The sequence below is a fragment of the Schistocerca piceifrons genome, unplaced genomic scaffold, assembly GCF_021461385.2.
Source record: "Schistocerca piceifrons isolate TAMUIC-IGC-003096 unplaced genomic scaffold, iqSchPice1.1 HiC_scaffold_2388, whole genome shotgun sequence".
Lineage (NCBI taxonomy): Eukaryota > Metazoa > Arthropoda > Insecta > Orthoptera > Acrididae > Schistocerca > Schistocerca piceifrons.
Genome location: NW_025728324.1, coordinates 25,001 through 32,500, shown reverse-complemented (window position 1 = coordinate 32,500; position 7,500 = coordinate 25,001). Strand labels below are relative to the sequence as shown.

General features: G+C 50.7%; 1 pseudogene; it reads left to right on the top strand.

Moving 5' to 3' along the window:
- Window positions 1-7,500, top strand: part of LOC124742952 — a 10,502-nt pseudogene that overhangs the window by 812 nt on the left and 2,190 nt on the right.

Here is a 7,500-nt window from a genome sequence, read left to right as displayed (position 1 = left end):
CGGACCTACCTGGCCCGGCCCCGGACCCGCGCCGCTGTTGGCTCGGGATGCTCTCGGGCGGAATAATCGCTCCCGTCAGCGGCGCTTCAGCTTTGGACAATTTCACGACCCGTCTTGAAACACGGACCAAGGAGTCTAACATGTGCGCGAGTCATTGGGCTGTACGAAACCTAAAGGCGTAATGAAAGTGAAGGTCTCGCCTTGCGCGGGCCGAGGGAGGATGGGGCTTCCCCGCCCTTCACGGGGCGGCGGCCTCCGCACTCCCGGGGCGTCTCGTCCTCATTGCGAGGTGAGGCGCACCTAGAGCGTACACGTTGGGACCCGAAAGATGGTGAACTATGCCTGGCCAGGACGAAGTCAGGGGAAACCCTGATGGAGGTCCGTAGCGATTCTGACGTGCAAATCGATCGTCGGAGCTGGGTATAGGGGCGAAAGACTAATCGAACCATCTAGTAGCTGGTTCCCTCCGAAGTTTCCCTCAGGATAGCTGGTGCTCGTACGAGTCTCATCCGGTAAAGCGAATGATTAGAGGCCTTGGGGGCCGAAACGACCTCAACCTATTCTCAAACTTTAAATGGGTGAGATCTCCGGCTTGCTTGATATGCTGAAGCCGCGAGCAAACGACTCGGATCGGAGTGCCAAGTGGGCCACTTTTGGTAAGCAGAACTGGCGCTGTGGGATGAACCAAACGCCGAGTTAAGGCGCCCGAATCGACGCTCATGGGAAACCATGAAAGGCGTTGGTTGCTTAAGACAGCAGGACGGTGGCCATGGAAGTCGGAATCCGCTAAGGAGTGTGTAACAACTCACCTGCCGAAGCAACTAGCCCTGAAAATGGATGGCGCTGAAGCGTCGTGCCTATACTCGGCCGTCAGTCTGGCAGTCATGGCCGGTCCTTGCGGCCGGCCGCGAAGCCCTGACGAGTAGGAGGGTCGCGGCGGTGGGCGCAGAAGGGTCTGGGCGTGAGCCTGCCTGGAGCCGCCGTCGGTGCAGATCTTGGTGGTAGTAGCAAATACTCCAGCGAGGCCCTGGAGGGCTGACGCGGAGAAGGGTTTCGTGTGAACAGCCGTTGCACACGAGTCAGTCGATCCTAAGCCCTAGGAGAAATCCGATGTTGATGGGGGCCGTCATAGCATGATGCGCTTTGTGCTGGCCCCCGTTGGGCGAAAGGGAATCCGGTTCCTATTCCGGAACCCGGCAGCGGAACCGATACAAGTCGGGCCCCTCTTTTAGAGATGCTCGTCGGGGTAACCCAAAAGGACCCGGAGACGCCGTCGGGAGATCGGGGAAGAGTTTTCTTTTCTGCATGAGCGTTCGAGTTCCCTGGAATCCTCTAGCAGGGAGATAGGGTTTGGAACGCGAAGAGCACCGCAGTTGCGGCGGTGTCCCGATCTTCCCCTCGGACCTTGAAAATCCGGGAGAGGGCCACGTGGAGGTGTCGCGCCGGTTCGTACCCATATCCGCAGCAGGTCTCCAAGGTGAAGAGCCTCTAGTCGATAGAATAATGTAGGTAAGGGAAGTCGGCAAATTGGATCCGTAACTTCGGGATAAGGATTGGCTCTGAGGATCGGGGCGTGTCGGGCTTGGTCGGGAAGTGGGTCAGCGCTAACGTGCCGGGCCTGGGCGAGGTGAGTGCCGTAGGGGTGCCGGTAAGTGCGGGCGTTTAGCGCGGGCGTGGTCTGCTCTCGCCGTTGGTCGGCCTCGTGCTGGCCGGCGGTGCAGGATGCGCGCGCCTGCGCGGCGTTCGCGCCCCGGTGCTTCAACCTGCGTGCAGGATCCGAGCTCGGTCCCGTGCCTTGGCCTCCCACGGATCTTCCTTGCTGCGAGGCCGCGTCCGCCTTAGCGTGCTCCTCCGGGGGCGCGCGGGTGCGCGGATTCTCTTCGGCCGCCATTCAACGATCAACTCAGAACTGGCACGGACTGGGGGAATCCGACTGTCTAATTAAAACAAAGCATTGCGATGGCCCTAGCGGGTGTTGACGCAATGTGATTTCTGCCCAGTGCTCTGAATGTCAACGTGAAGAAATTCAAGCAAGCGCGGGTAAACGGCGGGAGTAACTATGACTCTCTTAAGGTAGCCAAATGCCTCGTCATCTAATTAGTGACGCGCATGAATGGATTAACGAGATTCCCGCTGTCCCTATCTACTCAGAACTGGCGCGCCGTGTCTCTGGTTCTCCGAGACATGATCTGCCAAGCCGGGGTGTGGTGACATGTCCCCGGCTAGGTTAGCTGGGTCCAGACCCCTGAAAGTCTGGGTGACCGACCCGGCACCTGAGTAGGGCCGGGTCCTTGGCCATGAGTGGGAGCTCGGCCTAGTAAGGGGCGAAGGACGGAAGGTGAATCCGCCTTCCCGGAGTGCGGGGGGCACTTGCCGGGGAGGGAGGGATGAAAACTGCGATGGCAAGGCCGTCGAAGAGGACGAGTGTGTTGGAAACGGCACGCTCAACCTAGCAGCTCACGTGTGCCCTTGGTCCAGGGGCGGGACCGGTGGGCGAGCTGCCATTAGCCCCCCCCCATGCCAGAGGTGCCGGTCGGGGGTAACAGACGGGCCCCAATTTTTTCACTCTTCTTGGCAAACATGGCAGAACAAACGGAGAGTGAATCGGCGCTTTCGGAGCATGATGCTCTTATTGACGAGAGAAATCCGAATCAGTCAGTTATGGAAAGACATGCCTCCTTCCTCCGATTATTGGATCGGAGTGTCAGGCATGGAAAAATAAATGCCGACCAGATTAGGGCATTGAAAGAGGACATAGCCAATTGGGCTCTTGCCCACGCTAAACTAGAAGGACAGTATGCGGAAGTGAAAGCCGAAAATGAGCGGCTCCGCAATGAACTACAGAAACCGCAAAGGTCGTATGCTGCAGTTGCAGCAGTGACCCAACCTAAAAAGACAGTTCAAGAAACAATAAGACAGAACATAGAGAAAACTGTACCAACCATTTTTGTCAAACCGAAAAAAGGTGAAGACGTTAAGAAGGCTAAAGAGAATTTTGAGAAAAGTATTAATCCGAGAACAGACAAAATTAAAATAAACAATGTCAGAACGACCAAAAACATACTAATAGTTGAATTAGCCTCAACTGAGGACTGTGACAAACTATTAGCAAACAAGAAATTAAATGACTCCTTTGTTTGCGAGAAACCAAAGAAACGAAGACCACTTATGATGATGTACGACGTCCCGACGTACATGTCGCAGGACGACGTCATCAATTGTGCGTATGAACAGAACTTTGAGGAAATCATGACTAAAGAAGAATTTATTGAGAAATTCAAGTTACGTTTTAAAACAGGGCCACGAGATCGGCCTACGGTACATCATGCCGTAGAGGTGGCACCCGATCTCAGAAAAATAATAGTCAAAACAAATAAATTATATATAGGATACACAGCGATTTCAGTTAAAGACTATACAGCACTGGCAAAATGCACAAAGTGCCAGGATTATGGCCATGTGGCCAAGTATTGTAATTTCCAAAACTCAGTCTGTGGAAGATGTGGCGAGGATGGCCATGACAAAAAATCTTGTGATAAACGAGAAACATGCATCCCTTGTAGGTACAGAAAAAGGGTCTGTCACTCCCCAGGAAGGGAGTGCATGACATACAAGTTGTTACTACAAAGATTGATTCAAAGGACTGACTATGGCGACTAGCCGAAAAGTCCAGAAACGGAAGTCACCTAGCAAAGTAGCACGGGATGCAGAAAGATGGAGAAGGTGGAGATCACAATCATCTTTGGATGAAGATGATGAAATTAACGCTTCTTACTTTGTTCCAGTTCCTGCTGTGCAGCCGGAAATGGCAGACTTCTCCTGTCAGGTCGGGTCTTTTCTGGCCGACAGGAGGGGGGTCTCGGCTGTGGCGGCGGAGTCGGGCGGGGCGGCGGACTTCTCCTGCCAGGTCGGGGGCTTCCTGGCCTCAAGGGGGAGGACATCGGCGCCCGGCACCGGTTCGGCTGCTGGACACTCTGCAGAGAAGACATATCAAGCACTAAAAGACTTGCAACTAGACAAAACTGAAATAGGTGGTGGCACAAAAAATACGTCAAAAAACTCTGTAGAACAAGTAGTATTGGAAACTGTAAAAGTAGAAGTAATTGGTGGAGGCAAGGAGAAAGAGAACATAGACTCTGACCTTGTAGATGTAGATTCCTCTGTAAGAAAACGGACTTATAATAATTGTCCCCCTGGGAATACTTACGGTATATGTGAGGAGACATTAAGACTATCACGTTTAGAAGATCCAGCAATCTTGACGGTGGCTCTTAGGCAGCTGGTGAGAACCGGGTATCCCAGAGGAAGAAGGATAACATTCCCTGCTCTGGAGGATGCAGATTGCATCCAGCTTGCCGCAGCAAACATACCTCTTGAGTTCAAACAACTAGAGGAACTCGTATCGAAAGTTTTTGCTCGAAGGGGTAGGGTTTTTGACCTAAAAAAGATATACAATGACATGGTAATGATGTATGGCAGGATCGCTTTTGATCCTGCCCAAACCTGGCCAAATAGTCATTTCCATACAAGGTATCCTGATGCACTTTAGAGTGTTTCAGGTAAATGCAATGAGAAGTCAGTTAGTCTTACATGAATTAAGAAGATTAACAGAGGAACACAAAGTAGACATCTTATTAATACAAGAACCATACTCCGTCTCGGGAAGGATTCCTGGCTTTCCCGTTAACGCACAGGTGATTGCCTCAGGCCAGCAACCAATGACGTCAATTATAATTTTAAGTAATCTAATCAAAACAACTGTAATTACTCAATTATGTACTACACACCTTACGGTTGTAGAAGTCAATTTAAAAGGACACAGTTTGTATTTAATGAGTTTGTATTGCCAGTACAGACATAATATTGATATCTACCTGGGACAATTGCGGACAGCATTAAGAGTCTTACAAGACAAGCATATAATAATATCAACGGATGCAAATGCTAAATCACCGCTCTGGCACAGCCCGGTACAAGACCACAGAGGAATTGAATTAGAAGATTTAATCATGGAACAAAATTTGAATGTTGCGAATCTCCCCGGCAACCCTCCTACCTATAGGAGCCGAGCCGGGGCAGCATCTTTTATTGACATCACACTAACCTCAATGGGTATTGCTAATAAAATTTTGAAGTGGAAAACACATGACGCTATAACCACGAGTGACCACAATGTCATTGAATTCGACATATCTGTGGAGGAGGACCGCGTGCCAGCAGAGTGGACAATGCGTTATGACTACGGGAGAGCCAATTGGGACCTTCTGGAGGCGGAGTTCGATCCTCCAGAGCTCGGAATTGAATTTAACGTGGAAAAGGCAGTAGAGGCCCTAACTACCTCTATAAAGACGGCTATCGCCGTAGCGATACCAGTGAAAAGACGTCTCATTCGGAAAGCGACTGCGCCATGGACTCCGGAGCTGTCGCGGCTCAGGCAGTCTATGCGTAGAGCACGCAGGAACTATCAAAGGGCTTTCGCCCAGGCAGAAAGACAATTCCATCTCACCATATATAGAAGACAGAAGAGGGTCTTTAAGGATACCCTAAACCAACATAGACAGCAGAGTTGGGAAGACTTCGTAAAGGAACATCTTACCCTGGACCCTTGGGGCATGCCATACAAAATCGTGAGGGAGAAAATACACTCCCCAATGCAGCTCTCCACAATCAAAAAGGAAGACACTGACGACATGACAATTGACTGGAGACAAACTGCTGAGGAGTTACTTCATGTGCTCCTACCGGACGACCGACCTGACATGGACACTGAGCTGCAGAGGGAGATACGACAGCAAGATCAAATAATATACAACAACAACCTACAAGTCTACCCCTTCTCGCAAGAGGAGGTGGTACAAGCAATAAAATCCTTCGCGAGGCGGAAAGCCCCAGGGCCAGATGGTATACCAGCAGAAGTACTGCAGTGCATAGCACAAAAGTTGGCACCAAGTCTTGCCAAAATTTACAACAGATGTTTGGAAATGCGGAGCTTCCCAACATGCTGGAAAACAGCAGAAGTAGTTATAATAAAAAAGGGACAAGATAAGGACCCTACACTTGCAAAATCCTATAGGCCCATCTGTTTACTTGACGTTTTGGGCAAAACCTTTGAGAAGCTTCTGATGTCTAGACTGTCTAGCCACAGGCTTCTTCGTGGTATGAGTGAATTGCAGTACGGGTTCAGAAAGGGCAAGTCTACATCTGATGCCATAAATAAAGTAGCAAGTACTGTGCACTCATCCACGAGGAAATATGTCCTGGGCATCATGGTGGACATTTCCGGCGCCTTCGACAACCTGTGGTGGCCGGCGCTCTTCTCCCAGTTACGGGAAATGGAGTGCCCGGCGGCACTATATGGTTGCCTGAGGGATTACTGCCGGAAAAGAGTTGCGAAAATTACGGCTCCTGGTGCCGTGATGTTGAAAGACATCTCGAAGGGCTGCCCGCAGGGCTCTGTGTGTGGCCCCGTGTTCTGGGATGTAAACATGGACCCCCTGCTGACAACTTTGAATGGGAACGACACGGTACTGGGAGCAGTGGCGTATGCAGACGATCTTTTCATCATGGTCGAAGGAGATAGTCGTGCTGAAATAGAGAATAAAACAGTACAAGCATCTGAGATCTTAATGCAATGGTGCCAAAAATCAAAACTACAAGTTGCACCACAAAAATCAAATTACATTCTCTTAAAAGGAAAGCTGGCCCGTGATCCAGTCGTGCGGCTGGATAATAGATTAGTTGCGAGATCTAGGTCTGCAAGATACTTGGGCGTCCTCATGGATGAGGCGTGGAGCTATGCTCCGCACATCGACCATGTGGCCACCAAATCCCTCTCAATATTTAACAAACTGATCAGTATTGCTCAAAGACGTTTCCATCTGCCCCCAGGGGCAACCAAAATGTACAACAACTGTATACTGATACCAGTTGTGGGGTATGGTTCCAGCGCGTGGGCGCACAGGCTCACTCAGGTGAAACCAGCACGTGTCATCAGACGAATACAGCGAAATGTAATCATGCGGTGTGTTGGTGCCTTCAGCACCACACCAACGGATGCTTTGTTAGTAATAATGGGACTTCACCCGCTGGATTTAATGATCAGGCAACATGCAGCAATACACTGGATCCAAAAACGGGAACACGAAAAAGTTACAGCACTTATAGGAGAACACATGAACAATATCAGGGATATCAGAGAAAAAATTACAGACATTTGGCAAGAGCAGTGGCAGTCCTCAGACACGGGGAGAAGGGTCTTTGACTTCTTTCCCAGTGTCCGAGAGAGGCTCAAGATGAGACATCTGACTATAACACTGGGAGTGGTACACTTCTTATCCGGGCATGGCCCTTATCCTACATACTTACACAGAATTGGCAGTATGCAGTCACCTGAGTGTGTCTGTGGCGCCCCTGTGGGGACGCCCGAGCACGTGGTACTGGAATGCCCGGAATTCGACCCAGTTGCCAATGAGGCAAGAAGGGAATTGCGGAACACACCGC